At 38.1% G+C, this 27,395-nt stretch overlaps 3 pseudogenes; all 3 read left to right on the top strand.

Moving 5' to 3' along the window:
• The first annotated feature begins 10,058 nt into the window (after positions 1–10,058).
• Positions 10,059–10,877, top strand: LOC136148683 (olfactory receptor 5F1-like; annotated as a pseudogene).
• A 4,673-nt stretch (positions 10,878–15,550) lies between these two features.
• On the top strand, positions 15,551–16,361 carry LOC136148731 (olfactory receptor 5F1-like; annotated as a pseudogene).
• A 2,759-nt stretch (positions 16,362–19,120) lies between these two features.
• LOC136148732 (olfactory receptor 5F1-like) lies at positions 19,121–20,996 on the top strand (annotated as a pseudogene).
• The last annotated feature ends 6,399 nt before the right edge of the window (positions 20,997–27,395 follow it).

Raw genomic sequence — 27,395 nt, forward strand, 5'->3', positions numbered from 1 at the left:
TGCCTACCAATGAAAGAGATGCAGGGGACAAGGGTTCGACCCCTGGGTCAGGAGGATCCCCTGAAGAAGGAAATGGCAACCCACTCCAGCATTCCTACCTGGAAAATTCCATGGGCAGAGGAGTTTGGTGATCTGCAGTCTGCCATGGGGTAGCAAAGTGGGACATGACTGAGTACCTGATCATTTAGAGACAAAAGTTACAATATCATATGATCTAAGCATATAGAGTATTTTTAAGGTCTATTTAGTTTTTCCTTTGGTCTTCTTTGTCAGAATTCATGATTAATATTAATAAGAGATATTGATATGTTACATATGTCAAAAATACTTAAAATTTATTTCCATTTAAGTTTTTGAATTATTTCCCCAGGAGTCAGAATTCATGATTAATATTAATAAGAGATATTGATATGTTACATATGTCAAAAATACTTAAAATTTATTTCCATTTAAGTTTTTGAATTATTTCCCCAGGAGATGCTTAAGTCATATTTCATACTAAACTTTTAATTGTAGAAGTAGACCTTTTATTTCCCTTCTTCCCCTCATGCAAATATATGTTCACTAAATAATAAGTATGAGCTTATACAAACATATGCTATCAAGAAAATTGCTGACTGACTAGAACGCAACAATTAAAGTAGCACTCCTTGGATTCCTTCCATTCTCCATAGGTTTTCCAATGCTTGTCTCACTTCCTCTCTCCCAGACTGAGGCATATACACAAACCACAAACACAAACATTCAACTATGGCAATTTTTAATCAGTCCAAGGTTCCAAAGTAGGTAGGTCAGTGCTCAGTGAATGAATGTGACACATATTCTTTATAACAAGTTCATGGATTTCCTGGGTATGGGAATTTGTTATCAAGTTAGCAATAAAAATGAGTTAAGATGTGTCTTAAAGTTAAAGTTAAGCATTATATGGAGCTATCTAGGAAGCTGGTTTAGTAGAACTCTGGAGAAAACTGAGTGGGATCCAGGACTTGCTAAGGAGACAGGACCTGAGATGCTGTCAAGCTAACCTTATGGCCTGGCATGAAAGGCCAGTCGGTTCTAACATCCATTACCCTATGGTCCACATAGTTGACCTTCACCAAAGGGATATTCATGAAGTCATCAATGTTGTTAGTTCATCCCTGGACCATGCTCTCACCCCACAGGTCCAAATGGTTATCTCGTCCTGGAGGCCATGCAGCAGACTGATCAGGCTGTTCTCAGAGATGGTTCACTCCTTCACTGAGTGAGTGACTCACCCACATTTTTCTGCACCAGCAGGCTGCTCATTGGCTATATTTTTCTGCTTTCCCTGTCCTGAGTATTCAATGAAATCATATACATGGTCAAGATATATCATGAATAAATATTATATTTCTTGCATCAAATGCTTTAATTTCCAGTATAATTTAGAAATAGAAACAAGGTTTCAGAGATTAAATCCAGTTATTCTGTGATTTAGGGCTTCCCAGGTAAAGAACCTGCCTGCTAATGCCTGAAACATAGATTTGATCCCTGGGTCAGGGAGATCACTTGAAGAAGGAAATGGCAACCTACTCTAGTATTCTTGCCTAGGAAAGCCCATGAACAGAGGAATCTGGTGGGCTACAGTCCATGGGACCACAGAGTCGGACATGACTGAGTGACTAAACACCAAATTCTGAGTTTTAGGTTTTATGTATATCATATTTTGAACCTTGTTCTCTAGTCTCTATGTCTAGTCTCATATTTAGTTACTTTCATTTGCAAAGTCTTCAAATATTTCCAACTTTGGGATCTGTTACCATTTAATCATATTTGTTAATTTTAATTAACTGAATATGTACTGCTTATGTAACTTAAGATTATTTGTTTAGCATTTAATTGCTTGTGAAAATTATTTTTAAAGCACATTTTCTTGCTCATTTTTCAAATAATTTATGTAGAACATATTCAAAATAGTTTTTTTTTATTTTCTTTGACTCGAAAGAAATTTAGATTGTAAAAGCATTCAGTCCTCTAATTATGAGTTTGGTTTTATCTTTCTCTTCTTTAGAATCTGACATTTATTAAACCCTCCCTTGTGAATGTAGCATTCTTTTACACCTTTTGCTATTTGCATTTCATTCTGTTTTTCTAATGTCCCTCATCTTTTATTTCACTTAAACATTTAACATCACCACTTATCAACCAAGTTTTGCCTTATTCAAGGGTTCTTGAGTATTTTATTTACTAAAGTTAATTAATTTTGAAATGCATGCCTTTATGCTTTATTCAATCAATATTCATCAGCAATTCTGGGAAATCAGAGACTAACTTACAAAACCTGTGAATGTCATAAAGTTGGAAAATTAAGCAAACACATTGGAAAGGATGAAATAATCAATATTTAGGAATCACAAAGATTCAAATATACAACCTCCCAAAAAGATGAAATTATTGGAGTCCTGCATTTAGGAAGAAGAAATGTGCAGAGACAGTTGGTATTAATATATAAAAGTAATGTTTTATTTGCATTTGTTAAATATAAACTAAGATGCACAAAAATAATTTTCATTGGTTAATTTAAAAATGGGAAGTCTTACATTTTGTAAACAACTATTAGGTAAAGGGTAGTGGTGAGGTTAAGTGAAACAATAAGCCTGTTTAACTTCACACAACTCAATTAAGTTAAAACATAGTGTATTAGCTTATAATTATGTTTTAAAAGAGAAAGATAAGTGGTATTATGTCAAGATGATGAAAGTAAAAGGGTCACATGTATGGGGAAAAGTGAAATATAAAATAGTTGAATAGATTTAAAAAGATACAATCTGTAGTAAATGAAAGCACAATGAACTTTATTGAAAATATGTAGACATTGAAACATAAATTTATAGAGGCAAATAAGTAGTCTTTTAGAAATTGTATGGAATATATCTCAAATAGAAGGTATGACATCAGAAAGCAAAAAGGCGGTCATTTGTTGCTAAACTTAGGTATAATTTATTTCTTTGGCTGGGAAATTGGTATGTATCATCTTTTTATCTTTAAATTGTGTTATTTTAATCCTACTTTGAAGACATTGCATATACCTATATCCCATCCTTAAACCTGAAAATAGTCTATAAGATGTTTTAGTCACTTAATAAAAATTATTGTCCTAGAGTTGTTACTAAAGAAGGATGAATCTTGGCCAAGGAATTTCAAGTCTTTGCAAAGAAGAGATCAATGGGTTAAAGAGATATGTCATAAACTTGGTTTCTGAATTTGGTTCCAATCCTCAACTTCCTGAAATTGTATGATCTTTGTAAACTTGTGTTGTAAAACAAATAAACCTATAAGATATCATTCATTATCCATGTTTGTGCTGCATCTATGTCAGATTCACTAACACACTGGTTAGAAAAGACAGAAAGGTGAAAAGAACATACAGACTTGGAGAGTATATGGAGATACAAAGTTTATTTAAATGCAAAACAGACTCTTACTTTCAGATCAAAAAAAAAGAAGAGATTTTTGCCAAGATGCATACTGCTGAGCAACTTTACCCTACATTTTCTTCTAGATGTTTTATGGTTTAAAGGCTTATATTTACCCTTAATCGATTTGAGCTAAATTTTGTTCATGCTGTAAGTTAGGTGTCCAATTTCATTCTTTAACAGGTGGCTATACAATTTTCTCAGTATTATTCATTGGAGAATTGGTCTTTTTCCCACTGAGCATTCTTAGCTCCTTTGTCAAATATAACTGACTATACATAAATGTTAGTTGACTCTACATGGCTGTGCTGTGCAGCATGCAGGATTTGGTTCCCCAACCATGGATCAAACCCAGGCCCCACACAGTGGAAGTCCAGAGTCTGAACCACTGAACTACCAGGGAAATCCCTAAAAGACTTGGCCTTAATGGCTCATGAAGTGTCCAAAATACAACATTTTAGGCCTGTAAGGAACAGAAGTAGAATATTATTTGCAATAGTGAGGACATGGAAGGAATCTGACTGTCCAAGAGTGGATGAATAGGTAAAGAAAATGTTATATGTGTATGTACATGCACACACAAAAAAAGGAATTAATAGCCATAAAAAAGGATATCTTACCATTTGTGGCAACATGGATGGACCTTGAGGGCATTATGCTAAGTGAAAAAACTAACCAATCTGATCACATGGAACACAACCTTGTCTAACTCAATGAAACTCTGAGCCATGCAGTGTAGGGCCACCCAAGACAGACAGGTCATGGTGAAGAGTTCTGACAGAATGCGGTCCACTGGAGAAGGGAATGGCAAACCACTTCAGTATTCTTGCCTTGAGAACCCCATGAACAGCATGAAAAAGCAAAAAGACAAGACACTGAAAGATGAACTCTCCAGGCTGATAAGTGCCCAATATGCTACTGGAGATCAGTGTAGAAGTAACTCCAGAGAGAAGGAAGAGATGGGAGCAAAGCAAAAACAACACCAAGTTGTGGATGTGACTGGTGATAGAAACAAAGTCTGATGCTGTGAAGAGCAATATTACATAGGAACCTGGAATGTTAGGTCCATGAATCATAGCAAATTGGAAGAAGTGGTCAAACAGGAGATGGCAAGAGTGAACGTCAACATTTTAGGAATCAGTGAACTAAAATGGACTGGGATGGGTGAATTTAACTCAGATGACCATTATATCTACTACTGTGGGAAGAATCCCTTAGAAGAAGTGGAGTAGCCAACACAGTCAACCAAAAAGTCTGAAATGCAATACTAGGATACAACCTCAAAAATGACAGAATGATCTCTGTTCATCTCTGAGGAAAACCATTCAATATCGAGGTAATCCAAGACTATGCCCTGACCAGTAAACCTGAAGAAGCTTTACCTTCTAGACCTTCTAGAACACCCCAAAAAGATTTCCTTTTCATTATAGGGGACTGGAATGCAAAAGTAAGAAGTCAAGAATCACCTGGAGTAACAGGCAAATTTGGCCTTGGAGTACAGAATGAAGCAGGGCAAAGGCTAACAGAGTTGTGTCCAGATAATGCACTGGTCATAGCAAACACCCTCTTATAACAACACAAGTGAAGACCCTACACGTGGACATCACCAGATGGTCAATTCCGAAATCTGATTGATTATATTCTTTGCAATCAAAGATGGAGAAGCTCTAAAAAGTCAGCAAAAACAAGACTGGGAACTGACTGTGGCTCAGATCATGAACTTCTTATTGCTAAATTCAGAATAAAATTGAAGAAAGTAGGAAAAAACTCTAGACCATTCAGGTATGACATAAATCAAATCCCTCATGATTATACAGTGAAAGTGAGAAATAGATTCAAACGACTATATTTGATAGACAGGGTGCCTGAAGAACTATGGACAGAGATCTATGACACTGTACAGGTGACAGGGATCAAGACCATTCCCAAGAAAAAAGAATGCAAAAAAGCAAAATGGCTCTCTGAAGAGGCCTTACAAATGAATGTGAAAAGAAGAGAAGTGAACAGCAAAGGAGAAAAGGAAAGATATACCCATTGGAATCCAGAGTTCCAAAGAATAGCAAAGAGAGATAAGAAAGCCTTCCTCAGCCATCAGTGCAAAGAAATAGAGGAAAACAATAGAATGGGGGAGACTAGAGATCTCTTCAAGAAAATTAGAGACACCAAGGGAACATTTTGTGCAAAGATGGACTCAATAAAGGACAGAAATGGTATGGACCTTACAGGAGCAGAAGATATTAAGAAGAGCTGGCAAGAAAACATGGAGGAACTATACAAAAAATATCTTCACGACCTAGATAATCATGATGGTATGATCACTCATCTAGAACCAGACATCTTGGAATGTGAAGTCAAGTGGGCCTTAGGAAACACCACTATGAACAAAGCTAGAGAAGGTGAAGGAATTCCAATTGAACTATTTCAAATCCTAAAAGACGATGCTGGAGAAGTGCTGCACTCAAAAAGCCAGCAAATTTGCAAAATCCAGCAGAGGCCACAGGATGGGAAAACATCAGTTTTCATTCCAATCCCAAAGAAAGGCAATGCCAAAGAATGTTCAAACTACTGCACAATTGCACTCATCTCACACTCTAGCAAAGTAATGCTCAAAATTCTCAACAGTGAACAGAGAATTTCCAGATGTACAAACTGGTTCTAGAAAAGGCAGAGGAACCAGAGATCAAATTGCCAACATTTGCTGGATCATTGAAAAAGCAAGAAAGTTCCAGAAAAGCATCTATTTCAGCTTTATTGACTATGCAAAGTGTTTGACTGTGTGGATCACAACAAACTGTGGAAAATTCTTCAAGAGAAGGGACTACCAGGCCACCTGACCCGTTTCTTGAGAAATCTGTATGCAGGTCAAGAAGCAACAGTTAGAACTGGATATGGAACAACAGACTGGTTCCAAGTTGAGAAAGGGGTACGTCAAGTATGTATTTTGTATTACCCTGCTTATTTAACTTGCATGCAGAGTACAGCATAAGAAATGCTGGGCTGGATGAAGCACAAGCTGGAATCATAACTGCCAGGAGAAATATCAATAACCTCAGAAATGTAGATGTTACCACCCATATGGCAGAAAGCAAAGAAGAACGAAAGAGCCTCTTGATGAAAGTGAAAGAGGGGAGTGAAAAAGTTGTCTTAAATTTTGACATTCAGAAAACTAAGATCATGGAGTCTGTTCCCATGAATTCATGGCAAATAGACGGGGAAACAGTGGTAACAGTGTCAGACTTTATTTTTGGGCCTCCAAAATCAGTGCAGATGGTGATTGCAGCCATGAAATTAAAAGATGCTTGTGCCTTGGGAAAAAAGTTATGACAAACCTAGAGAACATATTTAAAAGCAGAGACATTACTTTGCCAACAAAGGTCCATCTAGTCAAAGCTGTGGTTTTTCCATTAGTCATGTGTGGATGTGAGAGTTGGACTATAAAGAAAGCTGAGCACTGAAGAAATACTGCTTTTGAACTGTGGTGTTGGAGAAGACACTTGAGAGCCTCTTAGACTACGAGGAGATCCAGCCAGTCCACCCTAAAGAAAATCAGTCCAGAATATTCATTAGAAGGACTGATGTTGAAGCTGACTCCAATACCTTGGCCACCTGATGCAAAGAACTGACTCATTTGAAAAGACCCTGATGTTGGGAAACATTGAAGATGAGAGAAGGAGACCATAGAGGACAAGATGGTTGGATGGCATCATCTACTCAATGGACATGAGTTTGAGTAAACTGTGGGAGTCAGTGATGGACAGGGAGGCCTGGTGTGCTGCAGCCCGTGATGTCACAAAGATCCAGTGACTGAGCAACTGAATTGATAGATGTGTATTTCTTTATGGTGTCTCAATTCTGCTTCATTTGTCTATGTGCTTAGGTTTGTTTGAGTACCATACTAGTTCAATAACTATAACTTTTGAATATCATTTGAAGTTTGGAAGTGTGATGACTCGAGATTTGCTCTTGCTTGAAATTATTTAGCTGCAATGGAGTTTTACATTGCTCATCATTTAAGGAAACCTAATGTATTTAGGTACAAATTAATGAAGTTTCTTTCTATATATTTCAGTAAATTAAACTCCTCAAAAAAAAACTGCAGTGTGAAATGTGTTGATGCTAGTTCTGGTACTATTTTTTTTTTTTTTAGTTCTCCATTTACAAATCCATCCATGAAACTATGAAAATCAATATGAATCCAGGAAGCAGTGGACTTAGTCATGCTATAAACAGACCTGACATAGGAAACAATATCATGACAAAGAAGATGAAAAGAATGAAATCACAGACCACACTTTTAATAAGAGAATGTGAGATGGAAGAAGAGACTGATGACAAGATATTTGTGAGATGTATTCAGGAAACAATCTCTTAGAATCTGATCTCAGTAACTCTAGCATGAATGTTCTTTATGTATGGATGTGAGAGTTTGATTATAAAGAAAGCTGAGTGCAGAAGAATTGATGCTTTTGAACTGCGGTGTCGAAGAAGGCTCTTGAGAGTCCCTTGGACTGCAAGGAGATCCAACCAGTCCATCCTAAAGGAGATCAGTCCAGGGTGTTTATTGGAAGGACTGATGCTGAAGCTGAAACTCCAATACTTTGGCCACCTGAGGTTAAGAGCTGACTCGTTTGAAAAGACCCTGATGCTGGGAAAGATTGAGGGCAGGAGGAGAAGGTGATGACAGAGGACGAGTTGGTTGAATGGCATCACTGCCTCAATGGACATGGGGTTTGGGTGAACTCCGGGAGTTGGTGATAGACAGGCAGGCCTGGCATGCTGCAGTCCATGGGGTTGCAAAGAGTCGGACATGACTGAGTGACTGAACTGAACTAAACTGAATGTATAAATATGAATTGTGTAGCAGTGTTCTAAATAGAAAACAGCTATTTCCCTAAAAAGCACAATTAGACCAGTTTTTTTTTCCCTATTCCTTTCTTTTCTTCTCAGAAATTTCCTGTTCTTCTTTGAGTTTCTCTCCTCCAGAGTGATACATATAAACAAAGCCACATGAACAAACGTTCAGTATGGAAGTGGACTGGGAGTGACAGTAGAATTCTGGAGGAAATTGAGGGGGAAGTCAGCTCTTGTTAAGATGGTAAATATATTATATAGTTTTTGGAGAGAAATTCCCCATGGCCCTTGTCTTGCACTTGCTGCTAAAGTGGAACCTGATAGAAGCTGTGATGTTCAAGCCAGCTGGGATGTGGTAAAGCTGATCTCATGACCTGTTACAAACTTGTCATCCAGCTCAAAAATCTAGGTCCCTTTGTGGCCAACATAATTCATATTCGTCAGAAGAATATTCATGAACTTAGCAGTTAACATCTTACTTCCAATTTATTTCACTCATAACAGGTGGATTACAGGTTAAATTTACCCAAAAATGTGGTGAGTTACATACACACACAGTTACGCACTCAGACATATGCATACATAGAGGGAGAATTATAATTTTGTAATGGGTTATGTACCCTTTTGGAATAAGCTAAAATTATCAAAAAATAGGCAGTTAAATAGCCAAATAAAAGATTTTATATTTGGAAAATGACTTTAAAGTAACACAGATATCGATAACCAAGTTATGATGCAAATCCACATAGAGTGTGCCGTAATTCCACCTACCTATTTGTGATCGTATTTTAATTACTTTTGAGAATGGAGTTTCTGCCATTTGAGGATTGACTCACAATTAAAAGCTCTAGTCTAGTCCGCATGGTCTTCCAACCCTCTTTCAGGGAAAAAAAAAAAAAAATCCAGGTAAGTGTGTATATTCAAGAAGTGTCTCAAATTTTTAAACAGAGAGAATCAATATTATCTCTGATTTCATTTCATTTCAACATGAAAATTGTCTCTTTGTAATTTTTATGCCTCAATTGAGTTATTAGAGAAGATTCTGATAAGAAAGAAAATAACAGACCAGATGAACAAGTGCTAGGAAAGATATTATTAAGTGTGAACAGCTGCCCTTATCTTTCCCTGCTAAAGTCAGGTATGGTGACTGCTACTACAGAGCATTGATTGGATAGTGTGCTTTGTAATGAGAACAGACGTGTGGTTAACTTTTAAAATGCTACATAGTAATTCTCAAGAGTATAATAGGTATCAAAATATTGGTTATTTGAAACAGGCTATGTTTGCTGCTTGGGGAACACAAAAGTGATGTTCGGATGGTGAGTCATAAATATTGGACTCAAAGAATATAGAGAGCCGTCTTTGTGAGAAAAAAAAATGCATTTGAGTTAAATACCTCCTCAGAAAACGGGGAAGACTTCAACAAGGATCGCTCTGAACTTCGCGTTTTGGATGTGGGCTAGAAGAGAAAGAATAGACCATAAATGTTGCATTTGAAAATACTGAAGTGGAATATGTAGACTTAGACCAAGGATTTGTGGATGCCTCAACCCACATTTAATACAATTGCTTAACAAACTCCAATGTTTATTCATTTTTCACTAGTTTCTACCTTATTTCAATTGTTCTATTTACTATACTCTATTATCCAAGCCTTTTTTTTCCCTCATGTGCCACTAACCACATTAACATTGCTATTACTTCATGCAAACATAGAACAGTGAAATGTTTCCATCTAGTGGAAGCTGAAGCATTATAAATCTGTAATAAATGGCCAGAAAAAATTATACTTCACTGATGGAGTCCATCCTGTTGGAATTAGCAGACACACTGGAGCTACAGCTTATGCTCTTTTGTCATTTTTCTATTATTTATATGCTTACAGTTGTGGGGAATGTTGGGATGATCCTCTTAATCAGAGCTGATTCCCAGCTTCACACACCCATGTATTTTTTACTGGCAAACCTGTCCTTTGTGGGTGTTTGTTATTCATCCATCATCACTGCAACGATGCTAGTAGATTTTTTATCAGAGAAGAAAACCATCTCCTTTGCTGGCTGCTTTCTGCAGATGTAGTTCTTTATAGCCTTGGCCACAACTGAATGCATCCTTTTTGGGTGAATGACCCGTGACCGCTATGTGGCCATATGCAACCCTCTCCTTTACGCCTTGATCATGTCCAGGATGGTCTGCCTAGAAATGGTAGTGGGGGCTTTTACAGCAGGACTGTTGAACTCCATGGTTCACACAAGTTGTATAAGCCGCTTGTCATTCTGTGGATCCAATGTCATCCACAACTTCTTCTGTGACACCACTCCAATTTTTAAGCTCTCGTGTTCTGACACACACCTGTGTGAAAGCATCTTTTCACATTTGCTGGTGTGAACATGATCAGAACTCTGCTGGTGATCCTCACCTCCTACTCCTACATTCTCTTCTCCATCTTCAATACGCATGCAGGGGAGGGGAGGCGCAAAGCCTTTTCCACCAGTGCGTCTCACCTGACAGCCATCATCCTGTTCTATTCCACCTCCATCTATTCCTATCTGAGACCTACTTTCAGCTACTCACTGACTCAGGACAAAGTAGCTTCCATGTTCTGAGCTGTGGTGATCCCCATATTGAATCCTCTGATCTACAGCCTTAGGAATGAGGAAGTAAAGAAGATTTTATGGAATGTGATTACTAAGAAAATGGTCCGTTTATCTGTAGGACTGTTGCCTATGTTTTCTTGACTAAACAGAGCAAGTTTTGAAGTTTTAAAGTGTGGGTCAAGCTTACTGTTTTTCATGAGAGTATTTCCCAATTAATCATGTATTATTATTACTCAAGTACTTGTATCCGATTAGATATAAACTGCTGCTGCTGCTGCTGCTGCTAAGTCACTTCAGTCGTGTCCAACTCTGTGTGACCCCATAGACGTCAGCCCACCAGGCTCCGCCATCCCTGGGATTCTCCAGGCAAGAACATTGGAGTGGGTTGCTATTTCCTTCTCCAATGCATGAGAGTGAAAAATGAAAGTGAAGTCGCTCAGTTGTGTCCGACTCTTTGCGACCCATGGACTGTAGCCTACCAGGCTCCTCCGTCCATGGGATTTTCCAGGCAAGAGTACTGGAGTGGCTTGCCATTGCCTTCTCCGTAGATATAAACTAACTGATATAAAATGTATATCAGACTGTTATAAAATTATATACTTTTTACCTAATTATTTCATATTTCCATTGTGTCATCAAAATTTGTACTTATTTATAAAGTAATCTTGGTTAGGGAAATTAAATTATTAAGTATTTAAAGACAAAAGTAACAGTATCACATGAAACTAGCCAAGAAAAGAATGTAGAATTTTCAGTTTATTTTTTCAAATGCATACTTTTTCACCATTTATGTTTTGTAGTAGATTGCTGTATAGCATATATGCCAAATGTTTTAAGTTTTGAATAGATTCCCATTTTATTTCATGGAATAATTTCCTGGGGATAAGCTTAAATCAAAATTCAGGAACATAATTTTAATAGTAGCAGAAAACACATCAACTTTTATTTCTGCTATTCCTACAAATACATATTCGCTAAAAAAAAGAAGTTATGAATTTGTATAAAAGAATGCAATTTAGAAAACTGTTCTCTGATTAGAATGCACCACTTACAATAGTTTTTCTTATATTACCTTCTTTCCTTTCAAAATTTTCTATTCTTCTCTCACTTTCTGTCTTCCCGATGATTTATACAGTCAAAGCCACCTCACACACATTCAGCTACTCCAGAGTTTAATTAGCTCTACCCATAGATGTTGACATTGAATGGATATAACACACATATTATGGAAATCTATCAATTAACAATAAATAGTCAAAATTAATCATAATATTAAAGCTAACCATTAATATGAATGTGGAATGGGAATTGGATTAGCAGAACTCTGGAGTAAAGTTAGTGTGGTTCAGGGCTTGCTAAAAAGATCAACACATATAATTTTTGAAGGGAAATTCTCCATGGCTCTTTCTGCTAAAGTTGCACCTGATAGAAGTTGTGATGCTCAAGGTATCTGGGATGTGGCAGAACAGATCATGACCTGTCATAAAAGGTCCCTCAGGTCAAGCATCCCTGGCGCTCTGTGGTCTGAACAGCATTCACGTAGTCATTCATGCTGTCTGTTCACCCCTGCGTCCTGCTCTCAGGCCATGTGTTTTCTCTGTTCCTGGCGGCCCTGCAGCAGGCTGATCAGGCTGATCTCAGTGACGATCCACTCCTTCACTAAGTGACTCACCTACATTCTGCTGCACCAGCCAGCTGCTCTTTGGTTGGTCTCTTTCTACTTTCTCTGTCATAGGTACTTCTGGGATCAAGATAGTTCACTAATAAACACTAATATTCTACTCCTTCCACTAAACGCTTTACTTTCTAGTAAAACTTCTGAATAGAAAGATTGTGTTCAGGATGAAATATAGTTATTCTGAGATTTGGGTGTTTTGACATATTGCATTTAGAACCATGTTCACTGTTCTCTTGGAGAAGGAAATGACAACCCACTCCAGTACCCTTGCCTGGAAAATTCCATGGATGAAGGAGCCTGGTGGTCTGTAGTCCATGGGGTTGCAAAGAGTCAGGCATGACTGAGCAGCTTCACTTTCACTGTTCTTTAATTCAGCCTTCAGGAAATCAGCCTTCTATATTTAATTAATCTTGCAAATATTTAAAACTTTGGGATATTTTTTTAAATTAATGAATGTGCTGCTTATATACATTTAGACTAATTTTTGACCTGCAATTTTTGTAACAAGTGTTTTTAAAATTATTGTATGTTCTTTCTTATTCGGGCTTCCCTCATAGCTCAGTTGGTAAAGAATCTGACTGCAATGCAAGAGACTTGGGTTCATTCCCTGGGTCTGGCAGATCCCCTGGAGAAGGAAATGGTAACCCACTCCAGTGTTCTTGCCTGGAGAACCCCATGGACAGAGGAGCCTGAGGGGCCGCAGCCCACGGGGTCACAAGAGTCGGACACGACTTGGAGACTAAACCGCCACCGCTGCCTTTATGCCTGTTTGTGCCTGTTTGCTATGCTCTACACTACTTCCTTCTTCTCTAATTTTCCAAGAATTTTATCTCATTTGAATGTTTAATGTTACCACCTTTTCCAAATATACAGTTGTCAATCCATGTTTTGCCTTATTCAACTGTTTATGAATAATTTATTCACTGAAAGTAGTGAACTTTGAAACCTATGCCTTTGGCTTTGTTTTGGTCTATATTATTTTGTGTTTAGGTCAGATAAATCAGGCTTATAATACCTGGGAACATCACAATTTGGAAAAGTTGGAAAAAAGTAAGTTAAAAAGTTGGAAGGAATGACATAATACATATTCAATAATCACATGGATCCAAATAAATAGTCAAAAGGGGGGATATTACTAAGAAACAGAGCCCTGAATTTAGGCAAAAATTATGCAGAAAGTGTTTGATATTAATACATAATGATGATTTTTTTAATTTAGTTTGTTAAACAGAAATTTCACAACAGAATTTTCATGGGTCTACTGAAAACTGAAAATTATACGTTTTGTAAGCAATAATTAGGTTAAGGTTAGTACTGAGATTAAGTGAAGAAATAATCTTATTCCACTTCATACTGCTCAAGTTAAATTAAACATAGTATATTAATTCATAATCACATTTCAATGGACAGAGATGAAAACATATGCTGTCCAAAAGGTAAAATGTAAATGGTTAGGTGTACAGAAAATATTATAATGTGAAAGAATTGAATTGATGTGAGAATATTCAATCTGTAGAGATTAATGTACACATAACTTTAATGCAAATATGTAGCTTTATTGCAAAGATAAAGCTTCATTGGACATATATATATATATATAGCTTTATAGGAACAATCTTAAGGCAAACAATTTTATTAAAACTATATGGAATATATGACAAATAGAACTGTGGCACCAGAAAACAGAAATGTGGTCATTGTTTGCTAATATGAGATACAATTTATAGCTTTGGTGGGAAAATGCTCAAATTCTCTTTAAAGGTTGTAATATTAGTCCTAAAATGAAAACATTGCATGTACCCATCCACCACCTTTAAGTCTCAAAATAGTCCTTGGTATATTTTAGTTATATAATAAATATTATTCTCCTTAGATTTGTTACTAAAGCAGTGTGGTAATTATTAGCATGGGATTTCAAATTTTGCAAACAAGAGATCAATCTGACGATGAGCAGAGGAAAATGTCTAAGCTAATTGATTGAATTCAAAACATTCAATCTCCTGAAATTGTCTCATCATGTAAGACCAGAAACTATAAAACTCCTAGAGGAAAACATAGGCAAAACACTCTCTGATATAAACCACAGCAGGAGCCTCTATGACCCACCTCCCAGAATATTGGAAATAAAAGCAAAAATAAACAAATGGGACCTAATTAAAGTTAAAAGCTTCTGCTAAACAAAGGAAACTATAAGCAAAATGAAAAGACAGCCTTCAGAATGGGAGAAAATAATAGCAAACGAAGCAATAGACAAAGGTTAATCTCAAAAATATACAAGTAACTCCTGCAGCTCAATTCCAGAAAAATAAATGACCCAATCAAAAAGTGGGCCAAAGAACTAAGCAGACATTTCTCCAAAGAAGACATACAGATGGCTAACAAACACATGAAAAGATGCTCAACATCACTCATCATCAGAGAAATGCAAATCAAAACCACAATGAGGTACCATTACACTCCAGTCAGGATGGCTGCTATCCAAAAGTCTACAAGCAATAAATGCTGGAGAGGGTGTGGAGAAAAGGGAACCCTCTTACACTGTTAGTGGGAATGCAAACTAGTACAGCCACTGTGGAAAACAGAGTGGAGATTTCTTAAAAATCTGGAACCCAGCAATCCCACTTCTGGGCATACACGCCGAGGAAACCAGATCTGAAAGAGACACATGCACCCCAATGTTCATCGCAGCACTGTTTATAATAGCCAGGATATGGAAGCAACCTAGATACCCATCAGCAGACAAATGGATAAGGAAGCTGTGGTACATATACACCATGGAATTTTACTCAGCCTGTAAACTTTTGAGAGGAAAATGTTTACATTAATTCAAATTGAAGCATAAAGTATCTGTAATTAGTGGCCAGAAAAAATTATACTTTGCTCACTGAGTTCATCCTGTTGGGATTAGCAGATACACTGGAGCTACAGGTTATCCTCTTTTGCCTTTTTTTCTGTGATTTATACACTTAACAGTTGTGGCAAATGTTGGGATGATTCTCTTAATCAGAACAGATTCCCAACTTCACACACCCATGTACTTCTTCCTGGCAACCTGTCCTTTGTGGATGTTTGTTATTCATCCACCATCACTACAAAGATGCTAGTAGATTTTTTATCATGGAAGAAAACCATCTCCTTTGCTGGCTGCTTTCTGCAAATGTACTTCTTTATAGCCTTGGTCACAACTGCATGCATCCTTTTTGGGTGAATGGCCCGTGACTGCTATGTGGCCATATGCAACCCTCTCCTTTAAGCCTTGATCGGGTCCAGGACGGTCCGCCTGAAAACGGCAGCAGGGGCTTTTACAGTGGGCCTGGTGAACTCTGTGGTTCACACAGGTTATATGAGCAGCTTGTCATTGTGCAGTTCTAGTGTTGTCCATCACTTCTTCTGTGACACCCCTCCAACTTTTAAGCTCTCATGTTCTGATACACACCTGTATGAAAGCATCTTGTCCACTTTTGCTGGTGTGAATGTAGTTGGAAGTCTGCTGGTGATCCTCACCTCCTACTGCTACATTCTATTCTCAATCTTCCATATGCATCCCAGGAAGGGGAGATGCAATGCCTTCTCCACAGGGCATCTCATCTGACAGCCACCATCCTGTTCTATTCCACCTCCATCTACACTTATCTGAGACCTACTTCCAGCTACTCCCTGACTCAGGACAAAGGGGCTTCCGTGTTCTACACAGTTGTCATCCCCATGTTGAATCCTCTGATCTACAGTCTCCAGAACAGGGAAGTGAAGAAAGCGTTATGGAATACAGTTACTAGAAAAAGGATACCTTCATTTCTGTGATTGCTTACTTTTCTGAACTAAATAAAGTATATAACTTAACTTTCAGAAACTGGATAAAGCTTATCTTCATTACAACTTAAGCTGTGTAATCATGTTCTGGTAATGTTCATGGACATGAATCCAGTTAGATATAACTTATCAAACTTATGTAAGATCATGAAACTTTTTTCTAATCATTGTATGTTTTCCTATAGGTTTCTAAAATGTGATTTATTTATAGAACTGTCTTGGTTAGGGAAATAAAGGGTTAAGCATATGGTGACAGCTTTTGCAATCTCACATGAATCTAGTCATTTATTACATTTGTAATTGTCAGCTTTTTTAAATATATTTTTCAACCCTTGTGATTTATAAAGAATTATATATATCACATATGTGAAAATGTTTTCAATATAGATTTCCACTTTATTGAATTAAGACTGTAATGCTTAAATCAAAACTCAATAATATCATTTAACTGCTACAGTAAATATGTGTACCTTTATCTCCCTTATCCCCACAAACACATACTTATTAATTAAAGAATATGTAGGAATTTGTTTAAATGTATTTGTTTAGAAAACTGCTGTCTGGTTAGAAGGCACCAATTGCAACAACTTTTCTTCTCTTCCCATCTTTTCTTCTCAAAAATTTCCTGTTCTCTCACATTTTCTCTCCCAGACTGATCCACATATTATACATAAAGCCACATGCACACACAGTCAGCTATAGCAGAGTTTAATCAAAGCATAGTTCAAAGTAGGTAGATCGATCTTTGAAGGATGAAACAGACCCATATCCTTTAAAATAGTCTCATGTACTTCCTGATTATGGAATTATTCTACCAGTCATCAATAAAATCCATTAAAGTTAATCCACATATTATATTAAAGCTAAGGAATAATATATAGGTGGAATGGAGTAGCATAGTAGAATTCTGGAGAAAATTGAGTGGGGTTCAGGGCTTGCTAAAATGCTCACCACACTTAGAGTTTTTGGAGGAATATTCCCCGTGGTTCTTCCTTTGTCCTTGCTGCTGAAATTGTTCCTGATAGAAGTTGCAATATTCAAGTCATCTGGGATATAACAAAGCAGATCTCATGACCTGTCACACCATCCAGTGCCCTCTGCTGTCCACATAGTCCAGCTGGGTCTGATGAATATTCCATATAGGCATGTAGTTTGGAGTTAGTGTCTCCTAATTTATTTCACTTAAAAACAGAGCTTCCATGTTGGCTCGGTTGGTAAAGAATTTTCCTGCAATGTGGGAGATCTGGGTTCAATCCCTGAGTTGGGAAGATCCCTGGAGAAGGAAATGACAACCCGTTCCAGTATTCTTACCTGTAGAACTCCAGGGACAAAGGAGTTCAGCAGGCTACAGACCAGGTGGTCCCAAAGAGTCAGACACAACTGAGTGACTAACACACTCACTTTCAAGAACAAAGCTAGACTGAAGGTTAGATTCAGCCAGACAAGTGTAGGGGTATGCACATACACATACACAAAGGGAAGAATCATAATTTGGTAGAGGATTATGTAACCATTGTAATAAGCTAAAACTTCAAAGAAAGAGGCAATTAAATAGATTTTTTTTAATTTGGCAAATAAATAGCTTTGAAATAACACAGAGATCAGAAATTTCCATATAGGGTTTAATCACATCTACTTGCACATGATCATATGTAAATACTTCTGAGACTGCAGTTTCTGCCTTTAGAGGATACATGACACAACTAAAACCTATAATCCAGTCCCCATGGTTACCCAACCCTCTTTAAGGAGAATAAAATAAAAGGATAGCAATATGCATATACTCAGAATGTGTCTCAAATTTTTACAAAGTGGTAATTCAAAATTTCACTGCTTTACATTTCACTTAGAGCATGAAAATTGCCTTCTTTATGTTTTTTTGTGCCTCACCTGAGTTATTAGGGATTCTAGTAAGAACAGAAATAATGGAGTAGACAAGTTAGTACTGAGAAAAATGCTGCTAAGCACTTGGTGCAGTCTCTGTCATTCACCGCCATAAACAGCCACAGTGTGTGCTACCCCCTGACATCAGCTTGACAGCATGCTTTGAAAGGAGAACAGTTATTTGTGTACCTTAATACACTACAGTATCATCATTAAGAATATGATAGATGTCAAAATATTAGTTATTGAACTGGGGTATTTTTTGCTGCCTGGAGAATCACACACAAGTGATTTCCAAGTGGCCATGCATAAATTTTGGAGTTGAAGAATATAGAAAGCAGAAAAAAAATTATTTCAGTTAAATTCAAATACCTGCTCAGAGAATGGAAAAGACTTCAACAAGAATAGTTCTGTACTTTGCGTTTGGATACGGACAAGAGGGGAAAGAACAGAACACAGATGCTGCATGCAAAAAAGAACCTCAGGTGGTGAATGTGTATTTGGATGAGTCATTTATGGATCCCTCAGTACAGAATTAATAGAGTCAGTACTTAATAAAGCCCAATGCTTATTCATTTGTCTACTAATTCTCCTCTGACTCTATTTACCATGCTCTGTTGTCCTAGGCTTCTTTTCCATGTATGTTTTACTTTATCAGTATTTCTATTTCTGGTAAACTGTGCAAAGGGAAATATGCACACCCAGTTTAAATTTAAGCATACTGTATCTGTAATCAATGGGCAGAAAAAATTGCCCTTCACTCACAGAGCTCATCCTGTTGGGATTAGCATATGCATTGGAGGTACAGGTTATCCTCTTGCCTTTTCTTGGTGATTTACATGCTTGCAGTTGTGGGGAATGTTGGGATGATCCTCTTAATCAGGACTGATTCCAAACTTCACAAACCCATGTATTTCTTCCTGGCAACCTGTCCTTTGCAGATGCTTGTTATTCCTCCACCATCACTTCAAAGATGCTGGTTGATTTATTTTCAGAGAAGAAAACAATCTCCTTTGTTCGCTGCTTTTTGCAGATGTACTTCTTTATAGCCTTGACCACAACCGAATGCATCCTTTTTGGGTTAATGGCCTGTGACCGCTATGTGGCCATATGGAATCCTCTCCTTTACTCCTTGATTGTGTCCAGGACGGTCCGCCTGAAAATGGCAGGGGGGAGGGGGGTGGCTTTTACAGCAGGCCTGGTGAACTCCATGGTTCACACAAGTTGTATAAGCCACTTGCCATTCTGTGGATCCAAAGTCATCCATCACTTCTTCTGTGACAATCTCCCACTTTTTAAGCTCTCCTGTTCTGAAACTCGCCTGCATGTGCCGGGAGCCAGCACACGAGATCCCACCCATGACAAGGTCATGAGGGAGAAAACCTGACAGGCAAGGTGGGTCAGGTTTTCAGGGATTCCAAAAAGCTGCCCCCGGTGCTCACCTTAAAGATGATATCTGTCTTTCTGATGCTTGTTTCAATAGACTACTCCCTAATTTCTGTGCCACAGGCAGAAGGTCTTCCCCAATCTCTTTCCAAATAAGAATCAATTTAGAACTTTATCAATAAGCTTCCCGGGTGGTGGTATTTTATGAGATTATCCAGGGTGAAAGGAGTGTTTTAATTTAAACTCCTTTGCTGGTATTTTAGTTTGTTTGGCAAATGCGTTTATGCCCTTGGTACTAATATGCATGATTGCTTATAATACCCTAATCATAAAACAGCATAAAGAACCTGATCACATAAAGGCCCTAATAGGCACAGAGCCCATCGGGGGTGAGGAAGCCCTATTAGAGAACATAAAAATATTATTCTAAAAGTGGTTATAGTTAAAGATTTAGAAAAATAAGAGTTTAGAATTGTTAATTTTAACCAGGAATGCTAAACAGGGGCTGCCTCACTGGAGCTGCAGAGTCTTTGTATGGTAAACCTTTTAGATATATTTAACTGATAACTTCTGCAAAAGGACTGACCTTTGTGTTCATTAAAGAATAGATTACGGAAAATAGCTTTGCATTCACCTAGGTCATAAAATGTCAATAGGCCCCAAGGCCAGAAGATAATGTACAAGACCCTCATAAACAAAGAAGTATGCAGAAAACACCCTGGTTTTGTGAAGAACAAGTTGATGTAATGTTAAACTATCTTCCCCTTAGAAATGTACTAATTTAGGCTATAAAAGCCACGGTAAAAAATAAAGCATTGCCAGACTCTGCAGACACCCCCGTCTGGTCATTCTCTCTCTCTCTCTCTCTGTCTCTCTCTCTGTCTCTCTCTCTCTCTCTCTCTCTCTCTCTGTCCCCTCATCTCAGACTTGGCCCTATCAAGTCTGGTCTCACGTGTCTTCTCTCTCTCTCTCACCGACACCATTCATCCTGAGGCTATCCCCTGGATCCTGCTGAGGCCGGATCCCGGCATGCCTGAAAGCATCTTTTCCACGTTTGCTGGTGTGAATATGGTCAGAACTCTGTTGGTGATGTTCACCTCCTACTCCTACATTCTCTTCTCCATCTTCCGTACGCATTCAGGAGAGGGGAGACGTAAAGCGTTCTCCACGTGTGCATCTCACCTGACAGCCATCATCCTGTTCTATTCCACCTCCATCTACACTTATCTGAGACCTACTTCCAGCTACTCGTTGAATCAGTACAAAGTGGCATCTGTGTTCTACACAGTGGTGATCCCCATGTTGAATTCTCTGATCTACAGCCTCCAGAATAAGAAAGTACAGAAGGCTTTATGAAATGTAATTACTAAGAAAAGAGTCCCTTCACCTCTGGGATTTTTTGGTGAAATTTCTGCCTTAAATAGAGTACATTGAAATTTGGAAAGCTAGATTCAAGCTAGTTTTTCATTAAAATATTTTCTAATTAATCAAGTCCATTCAGTTTCACATACATGTATCCAATTAGATACAAGTAAAGTTACTGAAGTTATATATAAAACTATGGAAGTGTCATTTAATCATTCTATATTTCTTTTGGGTTCTCAGAAATAGGGATAACTTGTAAAGAAATTTGGGTTATGAAAATAAGCAATTCAGTATTTAGAGTCAAAAGTTACAATATCATATGAAATTTACCATGAAGAGTATTTACAATTGTCAATTTATTTTTTCCTGATGCATGTTTTTTTCACAATTTATAATTTGTGATAGTGTTATAAACAACATGTATCAAACTTTTTAAACTTTAAAATAGATTCTAGTTTTATTTATGGAATTATTTCCTGCAGAGTTGCTTAAGTCTAAATTCAGGAATATCATTTTAATTGCAAAAGTAAACATACTAACTATCATTTCCTTTATCCCTGGAAAAACACACATATCTGTTAGAGAAAAAGTATGAATTGGTGTGAAAGAGTGCTATTTTAAAAACTGCTGTCTGATTTGAATGCACAAATTTATGATAGTTTTTCTTCTAGTCTTTGTTTTCTTCTCAAAAATTTCCTATCCTCTCACTTACTCTCTTCCAGATATTAGTACATAAACACAAAGACACATGCACACATACTCAGATAATCACGTTTCAAAGATAATAAATAGTATAAAGTCAAGAAGGTAAAATACAAATGGCTAAGTGTAGAAGAATAAAAATTCCATTATAAAGTAGCTGAATTTATGTGACAATGTGTAAGCTGTATAGATTAATGCGCACATAATTTTTTGCAAATAAGTAGTAGTAGTGGCAGTGTTAGTTGCTTAGTTGTGTCCAATCCTTTGCCACCCCACACACTGTAGCCCATCAGCCTCCTCCAAGGGATTCTTCAGGCAAGAATACTGGAGTAGGTTGCAAATATACAACTTATTGCAATTAGATAGCTCTCTTACCAATCTGTAGCCTTATAGAAATAGTTTTAAAACAAATAGGTCTATTGAAACTATATGGCATGTATGTCAAATGGAAAGTGCAGCACCAAAAAACAGAAATATGGTCATTTTTTGCTAAACTGAGGTATAATTTACTGCCTTAGATGGGAAATTAATGTGTACTTATGTTACCATTCTCTTTAAACTTTGTGATACTAGCCCTTCTGTGGACACATTGCTATGTCAAAAACTGAATTTGTGAATTGGGCTCAAAGCATTAAATCTCCTGAAATTATATTATCATGTTTGCCTTTGTTATAAAACAAATAAGATGTAAAAAATATCATTTATTAGTCATGGTTGCTTTGTGTGTGTCAGTCATTAACTCACGGGTAAAGGAAAACAGAAAGATGAAAAATGCATACATACTTTTTTACACATCTGTTTGATTATCCTCTATCTCCCTGATGTCTAACTAAATTTTCTCCAGTCAATACTGAGGAAGATATGGAAAACAATTCTCAGTCTAAAAAAAAAAAAAAATACACTACAGACAAAGAGGGATAAACACTTTCTCTTGGTTCTTATTTCAATAGCTGCAGTAAATAGTTTGGTTGAACCATCTTTGTATAACAAGCACTGTGGACTTAGTCACCTGTGGCCAGGTGAGTGCATTCACATGTTAGTGCAATGGCTATGTGGAATGTGGGAGATGAGTGTGAGGAATGTTCTTAGATAATTTATGCAGAGGGAGAGCAGGGAAAAAAAGGTAGTGCATCTGTGCTAACTTGGTTAAACTCTGATAAAGAAAGGAAACTCCTGCATTTCTAAGATATGAGTGTTCTAAAGCAGAGTATTTGCAAAGAGTTGGATGCTACTGAGTGACAAACACATACACATCCTAATTCAGGGGGAAGCTTCACTGTAAACAGTCATTCAGGGGCAGCTGGCTTTGGTATTTCCCACTGGTGACTTCCATTGTTTTTTGGTATCTTTTTGTGGTTTTGCAGTCAAAATAGGGAGGAGCAGAATTCTAGGAGATGACCTCTTGTTACTGAGTCCAAGTTCGCTCTGCTTTCCACAGAACAAGCCACTGAATGAATCTGAGAGACAAAATGTTGAGGCAAGGAAAATTACTTTATTTGGAAAGCAACTGACCCTGAATATTCACTGGAAGGACTGATGCTGAAGCTGAAGCTCCAATACTCAGCCTGATGTGAAGAGCCGACTCATTGGAAAAGACCTTGATGCTGAGAAAGATTGAGGGCAGGAAAAGAAGGGATGACAGAGGATGAGAGGCTGGATGGCATCACCGATTCAATGGACATGAGCTGAGTAGACTCAAGGAATCAGTGAAGGACAGGAAAGCCTGATGTGCTGCAGTCCACTGGGTAGCAAAGAGTCAATGACTTTGAACAATAATTGTCACATATGGTTGATTGATTTCTCGAGGCTAGTTGTTTCCATGACATTTTCTTCAGCTATTTACTTTGGTCCCCTGGTCCTGGTCAAAATATTCCTCCTTTGATAATTCTTGCTTTGCTGACCATGGCCTTGGGTTTTTGTGGTCAAGTCAGGAGGTAGGATCAGAAAGGCTGCAGGAAGGGGAACCCCTTTCAGAGCCCAAAAGGGAGCTCTCATCTAACACTCAGAAATGAATTGTCAGAGGAGACACGGTCACTGACAAAGCAAGAGACTTTATCAGGAAGGGAGGCCCAGGCAGAGGCCAGGGTGGTGAGGGAGCCCAGGAGGACTGCTTTGCCATGCGGCTCACAGGCTGGGGCTTTGTGTTGATGGAATTAGTTTCCAAATCATCTTTAGTTGATCATTAAGACTCAGGGTCCTTTCTGGTGGTGCACACATTGGTCAGCCAAGGTGGATGTCAACGAGAAGGCTTCTGGGAGGGGGTAGGATATGTGGAGTCTCCTTTTGACCTTTCCCAGATTCTTCCAGTGGATGGTGTCTTGTTAGTTCCTTACCAGGACTTCCCATAGTAAAATAATTCATGCAAATTTGTACTAAGATTTCTAGACAGGGTTGGCAGTTTTAGTCAGTGTGTTTCCCCTAACAGAAACAGTGAGAATGCCATGCACATGAATCAGCAACAAAGAATGCACATTAACAAAGAATGCAAATTTTAATTCTCAGCAATTAAAGAGAACACAGAGGGGAAACACACAAAACAAAGAACAGAATTACTCATCAGTTTTAATTTTGAGGGTCCTATTACCCAACCATCAAGATAAAAGAGAAAAATATTACATATTACTGTACTCAGGAATTAGACTTCAGAGTTAAAAGGTTGTGATACCTTGCAATGTACATTGTTGCATAACACAGTATCAAAATTTTAGTTTAAACAAACACACATACACATATACATATACACAGACACACAGTAATTATTCCCAAGTTCTGTAGGCCAGGAGTCTTATCATAGAGTTGCGTATTCTTCTGTGTAGGGTCTCACAAGATTGCAATCAGGGTATTATCTAGGGTTGTAGACTCAGCTGAGGATTAACTAGAGAAAGACCCAGTTTTGTTGGCATAATTCAATTGTTTGCAGTTGTTAGACTGAAGGCATCACTTCTGGCTAGATACTGGCTACAGGCTCTCTGTTCCTATGCTCAAGATAAGCAACAACTAATATGATAGTTTGCTTCTTTAAGGCAGCATGGGCAATAGAACTTACTACCAAGATGGATGCCACAGGCTTCTGTGATGGATTCTTATTTACATAATCATAGGCATCCTATTGTACTTCCCTGCCTAGATTAGTAGCAAGGACATGACCAACTACACTCAGTTGGAAGGTATTGACCAAAAGTAAGGCTATCAGGAGGTAGGGACCACAGAAGTCACCGTAAGAGTCTGTCCATCATGGAAGGAAATTCACAATGTTAATCTCATGACCATGCTGGTTTTATGCCTGGAGATAATTTCCTGATCAAAGTAAGGGTAAATAGAACTGAAAGAATAGCACAGATGTATCACTGAACTGAGGGGGCAGAGAGCAGAACTCAACAAAAGATCCTAAGATCTGTCCCAAGGCACAAAACATAAGGGAGGTGTGTTGGTGGCTGAGGCTGGGGACTGACCAATAGACCTGTATTAAATTTTCCTGAGAGTCTCTGGGAGAACAATGGGATATGCATATGCCAGAGAAGGTTACAGGGGGCTTCTAAGAAAATGACGGCCATGTGGTTGCAAAAAGAATGGAGATACTAGAGACAAAACGTAGCTCAGAGTCATAGGAGTCGCCTCCCAACCAGAACAGTCAGCATCTGGGTATATTTGTGAGGTGGGCGACAGTGGGCCTCTGGGCCAGACACCTGGTGTTGTCAAGTGGGTAGAATTGAGCCTTTGTTCTCACCCCAATACCCCAAGGACAAAGCCAGTGGTAAAATCTGAGCCCTGCCAGAATCAAGAGACAGGTAGGTGCCCATTCCTGAGGACAAGGAAGACTTGCCTGTCTGCGCATGTGCAGAAAATTCTTGGGGGTTGAAAAGGGAGGGGCCGCACCCTGTAATAAGTGTGAACATGCACCCATAGGCCTCTGTGGTGGGATCCATCTTAGAAAAAAACTGTGCACTCCTCTTGAGGCGGCTCCATGGACCAGTCAGGTTGAAGGAAGAAGCAAGACAACCGACCAAAGGTAAACAAAACCCCAGAAGGACGGTCCTATATGTGTGATTTATGTCACCTCCTTAGTGCGCTCCTCCCCACTCAGGACAAACCCCTTCCTCTCAGGGTGTGTATCTCTGCCTAGTTTCTGATGTACTGCACTCCTCCTCATTGGAAACGATGCCCATACCCTTTCTTTCTGGGGGTGTATCTCTGCCCTGCTTCTGAGTTGGATAAACAGTTTTCCTGTGTGATCTCCCATGCATTGAGCTATATCTCTAATGGTAAAATTTTTACCTGTTTTTACAGTTTATCTCTTCTTGAAACATTCTTGCTTTCAGTTAGAGACAAGAGTCAGAGCCACTTTAATTCTAGCCCCTGGTGGGCTTGTGGCTAGGGCTCTTGGTTTTCATCCCATGCACCATAGGCTATTTAAATTACCTAGAATATGAAAAGCTCAGGAAGACTAACCCACTATCCAGAAAAAAAAACTTAGAATCAGTTGAAAATGACTGAAATGACTGCAAGATGTCTCAAGTGATGAATTTAGTAATGCCTCCCATAATCTCTTAATAGGATAGCCAAGGACTTGAAATAAAAAATAGCTAAACAAAATTTGAGTTAAATACAGAGTTTCAGGGTTTCCCTGGTGGTTCAGATGGTAAAGAATCATCTTGCAATGAGGGAGACCTGGGTTTGATCCCTGTCTTGGGAAGATTCCCTGGCAAAGGGACAGCTGCCCTCTCCAATATTCTGGTCTGGAGAATTCCATGAACAGAGGAGCCTGGCATTCTACAGTCCATGAAGTAAAAAAGAGTCAGACACAACTGTGTGACTTTCACTTTCACACACAGAGTTTCAACAAATACATAAAGCCTGTAAAAAATGCACTGAAATTCTAGAGTGAAAGGTAAAAAGAAAGGGAATGAAATATAAGTGAAAAGTAAGTAAAATGAAAAATTAATGGGATTAGATTTACAGCAATTTGGACATGTGCAAAGAAATACCAGTGAACTTGAATTCAAATTCTGGAAAAAGAAATAAAACCCATAAAGAGTATTTTTAAAATGATGTAAAAAAATATCACAGCCTCAAGAACAGGCACTGTCTAAAATTGCCTAAAATATGAATAACTGAAGGCCAAATGTAAAGAAATAATTATAGTGACAGAATAATTTTCAAATTTGTTGGAAATGGTGAATATATGTACTATAGTGAGCCCCTTTAGAATGAATAAGAATAAAATCTATCACACCATACTGAGACTGTTACAGAATGCAAGATTGTGTCCCTGATGCATAGTGAACCCAAACACAGCTGACACATCCCACTTTGGAGCAGAGAAAGCTTGACTTCAGAGCCATGCAAGAACAGGTGCCTCATACTCCAAAAACATTTGGAACTCTGGCAAGCATTTTAACTAAGTATTTTTAAAGGTCAGATGAGGGAGAGGGTCCCAGTGTACGTGATCAAATTATGTATTTCATTGATTCAGAGCATTGATAATGTTAGCAGAGCAGCTAACATTATCAATCATTAGGTGCCATTAGGTCTGGAAATCAAGCAGTTCATTTCTTCCACTTGGTAGTGGTTATTAGCATTTGAGGACTTCCCTGGTGGCTCAGATGGTAAAGAATCTGCCTGTAAAGCAAGAGATCTGGGTTTGATCCCTGGGTCGGGAAGATCTCCTGGAGAAGGGAATGGAAACTC

Source organism: Muntiacus reevesi, chromosome 17, assembly GCF_963930625.1.
Source record: "Muntiacus reevesi chromosome 17, mMunRee1.1, whole genome shotgun sequence".
Lineage (NCBI taxonomy): Eukaryota > Metazoa > Chordata > Mammalia > Artiodactyla > Cervidae > Muntiacus > Muntiacus reevesi.